This window comes from Symphalangus syndactylus, chromosome 8 (genome assembly GCF_028878055.3).
Source record: "Symphalangus syndactylus isolate Jambi chromosome 8, NHGRI_mSymSyn1-v2.1_pri, whole genome shotgun sequence".
Lineage (NCBI taxonomy): Eukaryota > Metazoa > Chordata > Mammalia > Primates > Hylobatidae > Symphalangus > Symphalangus syndactylus.
The window spans coordinates 96,827,542-96,842,585 of record NC_072430.2 but is presented as its reverse complement, the minus strand read 5'-3'; positions in this window follow the sequence as shown (position 1 = coordinate 96,842,585).

Genomic DNA, 15,044 nt, shown 5'->3' with positions numbered 1-15,044 from the left:
TCTTTCCATTCTTATTGATATAATGAAACAGCTCTTTGCTATCTAGTTATGAATCTAGTTGTCACCTTCATAGATGGCAATGTGTTGTATGCCCCTGATAGGGAAAAGCAAAGTTTACTAAATGGTTGTCATACTTTATAGTTATATGAATGTCCACTGACTAATAATTAAATATTGGTGTCTTACTGCCTAGTCAAAAACTTTCTTGTCAAAATTTATATCTGATTTTCTATTTTCTCAAGGTTTTTCCAAAGTAGTGATATACTATTATTGGTAAACACCAACATTATAATTCATTCTCCTTATTCCACATATTTGCAACAATATTTGCAGTCTCAGCCTACTCCCTTCTTTTCCTGGAAGATTTTTGCCCCTAACTCACTGTTATGAACTCAGCACTATGTCATCAGTTTCAGTGACTTCAGTATCCTCATAGATGACCTCATTATGACCTTAATATGCAGGGATGCAGGATAATTGTACCTCTCTTGCAATGATCTTGTCTTCACATATATATGTGTATTTCCTGTTGTCATAAAAAATATTTTTTCATTACCAATAACTGTGCCACCAGTAAAATCTCAATTTCAAGTACCTCCAACTATCACTTCTTATCTTTTCAGCTGATAATGAGACAGCTAAATGGCTAGGCAAATAAAAAGGGGTCCCCAGAGAGTCTCCCACCTGCCCCACAGTTTACATCAGATACTTTTGTGCAGATTAGGGAACCTGCCCAGGGCTTTTCTGGGCATGCCCATAGTGCACTGGAGCCCAACGTGTGCACTGGGGGAAATGGGTGGAGCCATGGGGAATGCCTGCCTTATGCAGGGGAGGAGCCTGCTCTCTTCAGCTCCTGTGGTGACCTGGGAATCAATCTGTGAGGTGGAGGGCTGGTTAGCAGGACTCCATCTCACTTTGCTGAGTTTTTTTTTTTTTTTTTTTCCTTTTTCCTTTTTGCCCAGTAAATTCTGCTACTCACCTTTCTATGTGTCTACGAGTCTAATCTTTCCTGGTCGTGTGACAAGAACCTGGTTTTAGCTGAACAAAGGAGAAAGTTCTGCAATAATAACATCCATTAACTCCACACCAAGAAAACTATGACCCCATAAGGACCCATAATTCATTGAGCTGTTCCACTTTTTCAGTGTCTCTTAAAACCTGATGTCCTCACTTCATTTACGTATACCCTAAAATACTTGCACCTTCATTTTAAATGTTTAGCTAAAAAACAAGCCTTGTTAAGTCTGCCACTTTCTCAGTGTACTTACCCTTGCAGCTGAATGTTGACAAAGAAAAACATAACCATGCTAATTAATCTGTTATTTTGAAGTGGCTACGTTTTCTGGGGTATATACCCTAGGTTCATTGTCATGCACCAGGAAAATTTAAAACAAGGACATACACAAGGAGTGCAGGTGCAGAGGTTTAATAGGTAGAAGATAAGAGAAAGAGAAACAGCTTCCTCTATAGAGCAAGGAGTCTCTGATCTGAAAGGACCATCTGGGCGCAAATGCCCCGAATTTTATAGTCCAGTTTGAGAAGGTGGTGTCTGATTTACACAGGGCTCATAGATTGGTTCGATAATGTATGGCGTTTACATAGTGGACAGGGAAGACTTGTGGCCCCAACCTAGTCTTATGCAAACGGGCTTTCCAGTTGATAGGCCCATCTTGTCTGCTCCTTAGAGCACACACGGCTAGCAGAGAAGGGAAGATGGAGCCGCCATCTTGAAAATGTCTAGTCCTTAGTTCCTGCTGGCATTCGCTCATGCAAGCTCCCAGTGTGCAGGCTGCTCTTTGTTGGAAAATGATTTGGGGCTGCTTTTCATTAAAAAGAAAAGCCTTACCGAGGACTCCCATACCCTTGCTATCTGCCTAAGTAATTCCTTCTTAACTCCTATATCAATTTCTCTCAGTAAAAGGAAAAAACAATTACATTGGAGCCAGGACCCTAATGCTCCACTTCTTTTATATCAAAAGCTCTTAGAAGAGTCATCAGTAGTACTCACTGTCTTCAGTTTACTTTATTCCTTTCTAAATCTCCAGTCAGGCTTTTGTAATATTCTTACTACTCCTTCACCTCACCCACCCACCTACACACCACCACCACCATTGTGCTGTAACATCTGTTATGTTTCAATGGACTACAGGGTGCTAAAATCAATGATGAAGTCTCAGTTTTCATATTTCAGAATGAAAGGCAAAATCCTTACCAAAAAAATTGGCTTTCTTGGTCTAGCTTTCTGTTAATTTCTAACCTCATTTTTTGCTCCTAGTATTCTCCTTAAATCTGCGTCAGCCAGCCTTTTGATATTTCTTTAAATCCATCAAGAAAGCTCCCAAACCAGAATGTCTACGTTTTAGGTCCCTCTACCCCAAGCATTTCTCCTCTTCCCTCTTGCCTAAAGTGATTTAGCCAAATTACTTAACCACAGGCGTGTCTTTTGATAAACAAAATTCCATAGTTTTGATGCACCTGTATTTATTAGTCCTTTCACCTATAATTAGGACTTTTCTATGCATACTTTTATTCAGTACATTTTTCCCTTCTGCTCAATGGTTTTTTTTCCTCTTTGTTTTTATTTAAATTGTGAATCTGATTTTTCAATTTCATTCTTTATTGGCAGTTTGTACCATACAGTTTTGATATTCTTTAGATGATTACTCTAGAAATTACAACCAGCAACCTATTTATCAAACTCTAACATTAATTGGCATTTTTTTATCTGTTTTTGGATGCCTGAAAGGCTCAAGGAATTTGATTTATTTAATTTTCTTGACCAGGGATGGTGGCTCATGCCTGTAATCCCAGCACATTGGGAGGCCAAAGAGGGTGGATTGCCTGAGCTCAGGAGTTCGAGACCAGCCTGGGCAACATAGTGAGACCCTGTCTCTACAAAAAAATTAGCCAGTTGTGGTAGTGTGTGCCTGTACTGCCAGCTACTCTGGAGGCTGAAGCAGGAGGAACACCTGAGCCTGGTGGGCAGAGGTTGAAGTGAGCCGAAATGGTGCCAGCCTGGGTGACAGAGTGGGATCCTATCTCAAAAGCAAAACAAAACAAAAATTTTCTTGATTACATCATAAATATAGTGAAATATAATTTAAACATACATATATGCATACGATTTTCATTATTCCTTATTTCTTTCTACATTTCTGAACTTCTATTTAGAATCATGCTTCCCTATATTGAAATAACACCTTCAAATATGTATTCACTATAAGTTTTTTTGAGAAATTCTTTTTTACTTTTTTACATTTCACAAGGTGAAATGTAAAAATATAATAATAAATGTGTCTATACTCTCTTAGGGTACAGAGCTGGTAAACTTGTATATATTAACTATGCATACATGCCATTTATATTTCACAGCCTTGTGTAGAACAAGCTTACCAACTATAGTACAATGTGTGTGTAAAGTTATTTGTCTTCTTTCGTCTCATCGCATCATTTCAAAGCATTTTATTCCCCCTCAAAGCAACTTGGATCAACTTTTCTCTTTCTCTTCCCCCTAAGTGTATATATTTCATTTATAGTACAATTCGATTCTACTTTTCATATGTGCATTTCACTTGGGTCTTTTCCCTTTCCCACATTCTAGTTGATTTTTAAAATTTACTTACAGTGATGTACACTTTGTGGTGTGCAGTTCTATAAATTTTGACAACTGTATCTAACATCATAGTTCTATGTATGATGCATCTAGAATCATGGTTCCATACAGAATGATTCCATCATTCCATCTTCAGTGTTGTCCTCTCTTTCGTCCTCAATATTGGTGATTTGTATCTTCTCCCATTTTTCTGGATTAATCTCATTAGAAATTTGTCAATTTTATTGATTATTTTTTCAAAAAAATTTGTTTTTATTGTTCCTCATTTTTCATTATCATTGTATCAATTTCTGTTCTTATCGCTCATATTTTATTTCCTGTTTTTATATTAGGTGTAAGTTCCTTTTTTGTTTACCTAATGTCTTTCTTTTGTTTTTCCTGGTTTCCTAATTTCTTTCCTAAGAACCTTAGATTAATAATTAGAGTACCTTCTTTTTTAATGTAAGCATTTGATACTATGAAGTTCCCACTGGTTGACATGACCCTAGAAGTAATTGATAGTGTCTTACTTTCTGGTGTGACATTCATCTTGCACATTCTTTGACTATTAGCTGCAATCAGCCATCTCTCTAAAAAACCCTGGACTCATTCAAGAGGATATGATATGGTATTAGAGACCATATTGGATTATTTTATTTTATCTTTTGAGATAGGATGTTGCTGTGTCACCCAGTATAGGGTGCAGTGGCGTAATCATGGCTCAGTGTACCCTCAACCTCCTGGACTCAAGTGATCCTACGACATCAACCTCCAGAGTAGTTGGGCCTACAGGCATGCACCACCGTGCCAAGCCCGATATTATGTTATTAGTGATGCTTGTTGCTACCGAGTTGGCCATTGTTCCTAATTATTTTCAATGGGAAGAATTAGGAAAAACTGCATGTAACCACAGAATTATTAATTCTCAGAGACTGGATAAATAGGTAGATAGATGATGCTAAATAGATAATGGCTTTCCTGATGAAAAGCCATTTAAATTTTTTCAGTGACACCAAAATAATTATGCACTGGTTTATGCCAAATTGTCATCCCAATACTCTGAGACTGAAGAGAGTTTAAAATGTTTTCGATTATTCTTTTTGTTCTTATTTCTGGTCAAGTATATAAAACTGAATTATGTGTTTCGCACTGTGCTAATAATATCACTAACTGGATACAGAGGCTCATTTTTCTCATTTCACTTCTGAGTTTGTTTTCTAAATTTTTTGTAGTAACAAAAATTATTTATTTTTCATGTTATGTAAATTATTTTTTGTATTTTGTAAATTATTATGTATTTTCCAGTTTGAAAGTAAATTCCAGAAGACATGAGGTATTTATAGAAAGCTACTCCTGAGTCCTCTATTTTCTTTTTTTTCTCCAATAGGTAATTTGTTTAATAAACCTCATATTTTTGTCCATATTTTTAAATACCGTAAAGCTATTATATAGATACATGATTTTTATTTGAGATAGAGTTTCACTCTTGTTGCCCAGGCTGGAGTGCAATGACGTGATCTCGGTTCACTGCAACCTCCACCGCCCAGGTTCAAGCGATTCTCCTGCCTCAGCCTCCCAAGTAACTAAGATTACAGGCACATGCCACCACATCCAGCTAATTTTTGTGTTTTTAGTAGAGACAGGGTTTCTCCATGTTGGCCAGGCTGCTCTCAAACTCCTGACTTCAGGTGATTCACCCACCGTGGCCTCTCCAAAGTGTTGGGATGACAGGAGTGAGCCACCGTGCCTGGCCATATATAGATATATGAATATTTTACTATGACTATAATGTATTTGTTATCTCTCTTTGTCATCTTACCTTTTAGTATTTAGGAGGTCTATATTTTGGATCTAATGATATTTATGTTATTACCTGTACATTATACATTTTCCCTCTTTAATTGACTTTGTCTTTAGATTTTGCTTTAGAAACAATATCAGACGAGCTAGTGAGCTCTTCTTTCTTCCTGTATCCCTTCTTTAGCATCTAATTTGAAAAAAAAATTACTTCAAATTAATACATATAAAGCTAAGAGCAAGATTACTCTCCATTTTTTTCTTATATTTGTTACTTATTTTTTCACAATTTTAAACACATCCTGCTGTATATTTGGTAGTTGAAATGCATCTAAGTAGAGTATGTAGACACTAAATACTGTACTTTCTTACTCATAACTGTTATCTGGTCTTAATTCTATATGTAAATCTATATTTAATGCTCACTATTAATCCTCATGTTGTTGCCATTTCAGCCACTTTGATCATATTTTGTTCTCTAGGTTCTGTGAGAAGGACAATGAATCAATATTTCATAAGACCTTGCATGTTCATAAGAATTTGATTGAGACATTTATACTTGAAGGTCACTTTAGTGAATATAAAACTCTCAGCTAAGTTTTCTCTCTTTGTATATCTTAATTACATTATGCCCTTGATTTCTGGTATAAAGTATTACTATTACAAAGTCTAATAATCTAATTTTGTTGTCATTATAAATAACTTAAGCTCCTCCTCCATCCCAAAATACTCAAAGGATTTTAATTTTCCTTTAAAGCCAAGAAAGAGTGTTGGTTATTCTAGACTGATTTTCCATAATAAGGAATAAATAGGAAGGAGCATAAAGCTGATAGTACCTGCCTGAAAATGATTTTTAAAACAGTAAATGTGTAAAGGACTAAAAGTTAAAAAATAAAAGATCAATTAATCAAGACTTAAGTTTTATGAGATTCCTTGTGATATAGATTTACATAGATACAATAGGAGTTCATGAGGAGTTAATCTATAACCATAGAACAAGATAATATTAAAACCATAATTTGAGAAAAGTCTGCCTTTAATGTTTTTAAAATAATAAAAAGAAAAAAAATAAGGCAGAGACTTGTACCAAAATTGAAAGATACTTTCGAAACCCTGAGAAAATCAGTCTATCACCTTGTATAGATTAAACGTATTTATTTTAAATGTGCTATTTGATTGCTTAAATATGTAGTTCTCCAATTGCTCTGATTTAATTTTCTTTCTTTCTGGTTTTAATCCATTTATTTATATATATATATATATATATAAATATATGTAGAAATAATTTTGGAACAAGAATGATGTTACTTTCCTCCATAGAGGAGAAAGATAATTTCATAGGCCAATATAATTGGAAGCTGGTATGCAATTTCTACAGCAGATATTCTGCTTCAGATTACCCATCTTATGGGAGTTCATTTTGGATCTCAGCACAAAGGGATAGATCTCTCCTTTGGTGGGTCTTAGGCGTTAATCAATACTGTTCTACCAGAGAGGCAGCCGAAAGTTCTAATCTTTATTTCAAATTCTAAATTATCTGTTCTGAGATTTTCATATTTCTGCAGGTAAAAAATAACCATAAATACTAAGCTCGCTTCCCTGGGTCTATATTCTCCTTCAAATCATGACCTGCTACTTATTTAATTTCTTGTTGATTCTCTGATGTCTTAAAGTAAATGTTTGCTATGTTACCCAGATTTTTTTGTTGTTGTTTCTCACAATTCATGGTAAGGTCCAAATTATTTAGTTCAAAATTATACAATACAGAAGTCTTCATTTAATATTTTCAGAAATCTTAAGACTTAGAAATATTATCTTCTTTTGACAGATGAGAAACATAAGAATCAAAAAGTAATTTATCATTCTTAGGTAATATATATGTCTCTAAGTGAACAAAACAGACTTAAATGCCTTTATATCTCAGTTCAAAATATATGCTTTTTAATTTACCGACTTTTATATAAAGCAGATTACAAAGTACCTGCTAAGTTCCAGGCTCAGTTCTCAATGCTTTCCAAATATTAACTGTTTTAATAACCTTAAGCTATACAAAGAGGTAGGTTCTATCCCCATTTATAAATGATGGAATGAAAACAAATAGTTTTTTTTTTTTTTTGAGACAGAGTCTCGCTCTGTCACCCAGGCTAGAGTGCAGTGGTGCGATCTCGGCTCACTGCAAGCTCCGCCTCCCGGGTTAATGCCATTCTCCTGCCTCAGCCTCCCGAGTAGCTGGGACTACAGGCGCCCGCCACCACGCCTGGCTAATTTTTTTGTATTTTTAATAGAGACGGGTTTCACCCTGTTAGCCAGGATGGTCTCGATCTCCCCTTCGTGATCCACCTGCCTCGGCCTCCCAAAGTGCTGGGATTACAGGCGTGAGCCACCGTGCCCGGCCTTAATTTCTTGCTGGCAGTTTTTGTTTGTTTGTTTGTTTTGAGATGGAGTCTCGCTCTGTCGCCTAGGCTGGAGTGCAGTGGCGCGATCTCTGCTCACTGCAAGCTCCGCCTCCCGGGTTCACGCCATTCTCCTGGCTCAGCCTCCTGAGTATCTGGGACTACCGGCGCCCGCCATCACGCCCGGCTAATTTTTTTGTATTTTTTAGTAGAGACGGGGTTTCACCGTGTTAGCCAGGATGGTCTCGATCTCCTGACCTCGTGATCCACCTGCCTCAGCTTCCCAAAGTGCTGGGATTACAGGCGTGAGCCATCGCGCCCGCCTCTTGCTGACAGATTTTTTACACAGATACACCAAACTGTTGTTGAATACATTCTCTTAACTGACTTTCCCATATAATAAATAATCTCCTTTAAACTATAATAAAAGATGATAAAGATATGAGAGTCAGAATCTGGAATGTGATAAATTTAGTTTTTATAATCTCTTTCCATACCATCCTCATTCAACAGCATTAATTACAAATTTACTATATAAATTACTAATGCTAACTTCATTTTGAAAAATGTATATGTGTTGGTGCGCGTGAATGCACACATGTGTGTTGGAGGTAGTAGAAATACAGTTCAGATAAAATAATATATGAGAAACTTTAGGATGCAAATAAAAGAGAAATGTAATAAGCATGTATTAAATGAGAGGCCAAGGAAGGAGGATTGCTTGAGGCCAGGAGTTCAAGATTAGCCTGGGCAATATAGTGAGATCTCATCTTTACCCTACCCCTCCAAAAAACAAATAAAAATTAAAATAAAAAATCATGTATTAAATGCACAAGGTACATGCCACGCTAAATATTTTGGAGCATATAGTGTCATGAGCAGGCACATTTTCTTCCCTAAGAATCTACCCTATATTTAAGAAAACAGGGCAGAACTATGAAAATATATATATATATTATTTGAAAATATAGTCTGTAATTAATTACTGGGTTTCTAAAAATTGCATAATTTCAAAATGAGAGACATCATAATTAATAGCAATGTGATGAAAATGTCAATAAGGAAAATATTCACCATTGCAATAATAGTGCCATATTTTATATGAATTTTATAATTCTCAGAGCATTTTTAAAAATAGGCACATTCATGTATTTATTTGTTGGTGGTGGTAAAATTTACTCAGGAAAGTACACTGTCTCTAGCATATAGCAGAGTTTCACTAAGCTTGTATTGAATAACATGAGTCCTGCATTTGGAAATCAATGAATACAGTTTTTGTGTTGAAATCGTATATAATGGTGCATTGTTTTTACTTCTTTTCCACTTAATTCATTGAATATGTATGGAATGTCAACAGGCCCAGACAACGAGGCTTCATGCATACTATTTACCTCATTTACTTGTTACAGAGGGTGAGAAAATGCATTTATTATACAGTTTTAATTCAGAATGTGACATATGGTATAGGATTCTCTCTCCTCGGCATTCCTTCTTTTTTATCCAAATTTCCTTTATATTTTTAAATGAGAGATAATTTTTTAACACAATAAAATAATTGGTTAAGAGTTATATAGACTACATTCTACAATAAGACTAAACATAACATATAACCATCTGGTTAAAATATATACAGTTATCAAAATATTCTGGAGAGTGATGCCACAGTAGTTTTGAATTATTAGTCAGCACACACTTACATTAGCGGCTCAAACTTTTGAAGGAAAGGCAACTTTAAAGATAATCTCATCAAGTCCTTATTATACATAAATAAGCAGTAGAAGTAATAGAAGTCAAATGCGAAAAAGTAATTTACTGATTTTTTTCACAGCTAATTAGCATTTAAAAATGGGTTATCCCAATTCACAATAGAACTCTTTCCTCCAAAAAGGACATAGCACTCCTTCATTATGTATTATTACTTTCAAAAGTATTTTCCTGTTGAAATGTTTTCTATGCCTTTGTAATAAACTTCAACAAATGTTCTAAGATAAATGTAATATTTGCCTAGGTTATAAGACACTCTAAGATAAACTCTAAGATTAATAAACACAAATGTATATGATGCTTTTTGAGCACCATATTTTTCTGTTTGAGACAATCACCCTAAGCCAGGTGATTTAGAATTACACTGACTTGTATAATAAAAGATTGACTTACACACACACACACACACACGCAAACTCATATATGTTTTACCTATGCTCTTTTAAGCACCTTTTAAATAATAATACAATTTCATAATTTTCTCTGAGCATTTGTAGAGTGATCATGTTATAGATAAGAGTGTAAAGACAGAGAAGATAAGTAAGTTGCCCAATGTTCCTACAACTAATAATTGGAGGAGTAAACAAACTTCTTTGTCTGAACTGGTACTTTAAGCTGCACTTTTGAGGGTTTAAATCTAAACTTCTGTAACTCCTCTTTTCCCACCCCACCCCTGCAATTCTTTGTTGCAGAATTTTATAAAAAGCTTTAGGGTAAGAAAGTTTCCTAGAAAAAAATGTTATTTTCTAAGACAAAAGTAAATGTTTTGCCAATGGTCTGACAGCCATGAAAAGTGAATTTTATAGCATGCAAGTATTAACATGATGAATTTTCGGGGAAAACAATAGCAAGTACAATATGAATTTTAAAACATTATGTGAGAATTATGCCTCTGCAGGATTTAGTCCTCATTTTGGACACATCTTCCTCAGAATCCTCTCTTGTATATGCCTCCATGAAAGAAAGTTTGGATGGCCAAGTGGAGAATTTAGAAACAAATATGAACGCATAAGAAGTTCTGTTTTAGAGACTAGAAGTGTAATCCTCAAACAAAATATCTGCCAGTGAAAGCAGTGAATTTCACTTTCTTATTTGACTATTTGCTCTGCTTATAATCCTCTAAAAACAAATGACTCAATCTTAAGTGTTGATTTGTGCTGTTCCACACTAATAATTCAGAGAAAGTGGCCCATGAGTATCTGACAAATAGGAGGAACAGTGCAGAATGTGTTTCCTGCTGAGTAGTTGTCTTAGTGCAGTGCTGGTTGAGATTTAGAGGTTACCAGAAAGCCTAAATAAATCAGACATTTGACCAACAAGAGTGTTCTGCTCACTTTCTCCTTCAACTCCTTCTTTACTTCTTTTCTTCTTTTAGGTAGAGAAAGATTTCTTTGTTTAATACTATATATAATTTATCCTAAGGAAAAAAAAAAAAAAGCACTCGGAAAAAGAACTAAAAGGCAAAGTCACCAATAGTTTCAATGTGACTCTAGAGAAAACTAGGTAGAATGGCCTCTGAGTGTGTGGCTTCCATCAACCCGCCACTCTGGGAAGGAGAGAAGTGAGGAAGTGTGGCAGACATAAAACAGAGCAGCCAAGGATTGCCACGTCTGAAACATCAGAGACTGTGGTAAAAGATACTCACTACGAAGAGTATATAAATATTATCAGAATTCTATGTCTTTTGTGACTCTCTAATGGGTTTCTAATATTTTTTCCTTTGAAGGAGAGTACCTGTCCACCCCACTAAATATGGGTTTACAAAACAGAAGACTTGCATCTAATAGTGCTCTTACCTGATTTCCACAAACAATATAATGCTGTTATATAAGGAATATTCCAAAATGACTTATTTGATATTTTTGAAATGCAGACTCTAGTTAATTACCAACATTTATCTGTATATTACATTTAGCAAGTTTTGACACTTTCACATTATCTTTCTTTGACATAAATAAAAATAAACAATAAAACACAATTTACAAAGTCACCAGGGAAATCATTCCCATTTTACAGAGAAGTTGTGAAAATGATGTACTGAGAGAAGTTAGCTCAAATACCTACTATTTTTAATGGAGGGAAGCAGGACAAGGGATGGGAAATGGAACTCGTCTCACATTTTGGGATCAAGCAGATGATTAGTCTACAGCTAAAAAGAATTTTCTGGGGAATTCATCTGTTTCTCTCTCTCTTTTCTTTTTTAGAAGAGAGATATCGCCATGGTAAACAATGCAGGTTTGATAGCAACACCAGCTCAGATGGTAATTCCACAGGACATACAAGTACCTTAGTCACATCCTTGTCATGTTTGAAGCTGCTGTCAGTATCAAAATTCCTAGAAGTGCCACCCTAAGTAACATGAAATATATAACATAAAGGACATTCGATAGAAACTAATCATTAGTTATATATAACACAAAGAACATTCAATAAATGCTGATTATTAGTTATATATAAAAATTCAGTTCCTTTTCTTTTATGTTTTCATTATTTATTTCCAGTACAAAGTATCAAAATAATACCTTGGGCATTAAAAATTTTGTGTAGTTATCTAAACAGAAGGTACAATCATGCTCTCCAAAAATATTCCTTTAAACAAAATATAAATGTATATTTCATGCTAATGGAGAATGTTTTAGAATATTCTTGTGTAGATTTAAACTGGTGCTATTATAAATTATGTGTGTGTGTGAGTGTATGTGTATGTTTGTGACTGTGTTTGCCACTGTTGTGGTGGTAAGTGATAAATGTATAATAATATGTTGTAAATACATTCTTTAATAACAATTTGTGGTGACATTTGTTCACTAATAATGGATCGAAAAATAATGGCAAGCAGCCTTTGGAGGAATTAATTAGATTAATCAATTCAATGTCATCAACATCATTAACATTAATTTCTGTTTGGGGGCAAAAAAAGAAAAGTATAACTTCTCATAATTGTTCAAGGAAAATGACACAAAATTTCTTCTTTCACCGAGGAAAGGCTAGCAGAAGACTCACCAGAAAGGTTCTGAAGATACAAAGAGCCTGAAATGTTGGAAACTTTAGGGTCAAGCACTGGTATTAGATCCTTGGAAAGAGAATAGAGTTGTCAGTCAATTTACATTACACTGGAAACTATAATAAATCAGGCAAATGCAATGCAAAGAAAACTGCTGACAGCAGATATGTTCCTAAAATGTATGTAGAATGATGTAGTTGTTAATTTAATTAGTTGCTTAAAGCCAGACAATTTCTTTCCAAAAATTCTGGCCTGTCAAAAGTTAACGATCATCTTTCTTAATCTAGCAAATTAAATATGACACTGAATGACTTTAAATAACACTGACACTTCCATAGGAATGTTGATATGAAGCATGGTATTTAATTTTTTCTGTAAAATATGAATGCACAGAAAGATATGAATGATGCATAATATGAAAACATGATTCAAAAATAAAAATATGACTGGTGAAATAAAAACTTTAGAGAAATGTCACTAAGTTGATTGTCATAGATTGTTTCAATATGCTTGGCCTAGGAGTAAGTTTTCTATTTCTGCAGGATGAGAAAAATTTTAAATGATATTAAAAAATCTAGAACTACCTATTGAGTGTCCTCTAGATAATCCAAACAGAAGATCAATGAGAAATTAAAGAGGTCCTGCAATTCCTGCTGCTAGCATACTCTTTTACTTCTCACTTTTAGCTAATACACAGGCTTTTCTACCTCTCTTCCACCTCCAAAAATACCCTGGAATTCAGCTTCATCAGAATTGTTTATCATTGCCCAACCATGTTATAATCTCAATTGTCTCGATATCATGTGTCTTTTGTTTTGCTCATCTTTTGTGTGTATGTGTGTGTATGTCTGGTCTGCCTTTGATTTTTCCAGTCTATTTATTTTATTGAATTATAACACAGGCACACAGAGGTACTAACAGCATTAACATACAGCTCCATGAATTATCACAGTGATCACACTCTTGCAACCACCAATTTTATCAAGAAATATAGTTTATCCAGCACACCAGATGCCCATGTATGCCCTCTCTAAGCAACTCTCCACCCAAAGGTACACATTACCCTGATTTCTACCACCATACCTATTTTAAGTGTCACGTAAATAGAATCATACGGTGTGTATTGTTTTGGACCTGGATTCTTTTGATAGATGGATATTTTTGTTAACTTTCATTTATGCATATTACTCCATTGTATAGATGTACCATGATTTATTGATTCACTTTAATATTTATGGACATTTGGATTTTGTCCATTTTTGAGATATAAATACAGCTTCTTGGAGCATATTTGTATGTGTATGTCTTTTAGTGAACATATTAAAAGGAGAGGTGTAAACCTAGGTGGAAATTATTGGTTCACTTACCAAGTTCATTAATCCTTTTGTCTGCTGCCTAATCTGCTACTAATCACATCTAGTATATTTTCAGCTTAGTAACTAGTTTTCATGCTATAGTAGTCTGGGTTTTGTCTTAAAAAAAAAAAACTTCCATGTATCTCTTTATCTTTTGAACAGAGTAAATTATATAATTATATAGTTATAGTTATAACTGTATTTCCTCTGTTTAAAAGATAAAGAGATATCTGGAAGTTCTGTATTTCTTCTGTTCAAAAGATAACAAGATACGTGGAATTTTTTGTGTACTAATTGTAACATCCATATCAGCTCTGGGCTGGATTCATTAAATTCATTTTTATTTTTCTTAAGGTCATATTTCCTCCTTCTTTGCATGCCTAGTAATCTTTCATGGAATTCCAGATATTGCAAATTTCAGTTTTTTGGTTGGTGATTTTCTTTTTCATGACCTTTATTCTGGATGCATTAAGTAACTTGGAAAATGTGATCATTTAGGGTCTTGTGTTTGGTGGAACCAAACGGCTCATTATTCTCCACAATTAAGGCGAGACCCATCTGAAATCTCTGTCTACTACCGCTTGAATTATGAGGTTTGTCAGTCTGATTGGTAAAAACAGACACTATTTCCAGCCCTGTGTGAACACTGAGTACCATTCTCTCTAATGCTTTCAGATAGTCTTTTCTCAGCCTCAGGAGGTTTCCTTACATGCATGTGCTCATCAATACTCTGCTAAATCATTATGTACTCAGGAGCAGGGGAAAGGTGATGGTTTCCATATATTCCAGGTTGTCAGCCTGTACATAAGTTTTCTATCTTGTTCACTTTTGGATATGAATATAAAAATAGGATCATATAGTACAAACAACTTTAAAATTTGCCTTCATAAATTTGCATAGTATATATCACAATTCAGTTTTAGCTTTTTCCCCATAATATACAACATCAACTATTTCTCTGTGTGTTTGCTATTTTAGTAATTATTGGATTAAGCGATAATGTAGTACATGAGCAAAGAAATAGAAGATTTAAATAATCAACAAATTTATTTAAAGAGAAGTTTATAAAATTTTATGTATTGTAATTAAAGAACATACACAGTTCTTATATCCATGAAAATTTACAGAAGTCAGTCTGT